This window comes from Schistocerca gregaria, unplaced genomic scaffold, assembly GCF_023897955.1.
Source record: "Schistocerca gregaria isolate iqSchGreg1 unplaced genomic scaffold, iqSchGreg1.2 ptg000696l, whole genome shotgun sequence".
Taxonomy (NCBI): Eukaryota; Metazoa; Arthropoda; class Insecta; order Orthoptera; family Acrididae; genus Schistocerca; species Schistocerca gregaria.
This window is the reverse complement of record NW_026062075.1, coordinates 257,056-257,809: the sequence shown is the minus strand read 5'-3', so window position 1 is coordinate 257,809 and position 754 is coordinate 257,056.

Here is a 754-nt window from a genome sequence, read left to right as displayed (position 1 = left end):
GAAGGAGGCAACGGTCCATACCCCAATAGGAGTGGGCAAGGAAGCGAAGGACATTGAGTTTACAGAAACATTCTACCTTCAGGAGTCTGATATGTGGCAGTCAAGTGAGCTTGTTGTCGAAAAGAAGACCCAGGAAACGAAACTGTGGGACCAAAAGACAATCGTTGTGCAGCGAGATAGAGCTCTGGATCAGGGTGGATCGTAGTACGGCGACAGATGTGGATCACCCGCGATTTTGAAGGAGAGAATTGAAACCCGTGTGAGAGGGTCCATGCAGATGCACGCCGTATAGCTCCCTGGAGCTGCCGCTCTGACGATGCCATCGAGGAGGAACTAACCCAAATGCAGAAATCATCCACATACAGGGCAGGGGCAACCAAAGGACTGGCAGAGGCCACAGGTCCATCGACAACAATGAGAAAAAGAAGGACACTCCAGACAGAACCCTGTGGGACACTGGTCGTCTAGGTCTGTGGAGAACTAAAAACAGTACCAACTCAAGCTCTGAATGACCGATAAAAATCGGTAGTGGGCCCCAAAGACCCCACTGATGAAGGGTAAGTAAGATGTGATGGCGCCAGGCCGTGTCATAGGCCATTCGAAGGTCAAAAAACACTGCAACCAAATGTCGGCGCTCCGAAAAAGCCTGCCGAACTGTGGATTCCAAGTGAAGAAAATGATCGATTGGAGATTGTCCCTCTCGGAAGTTACACTGGTAAGGAGACAATAGATCCCAAGATTCGAGGACCCAATT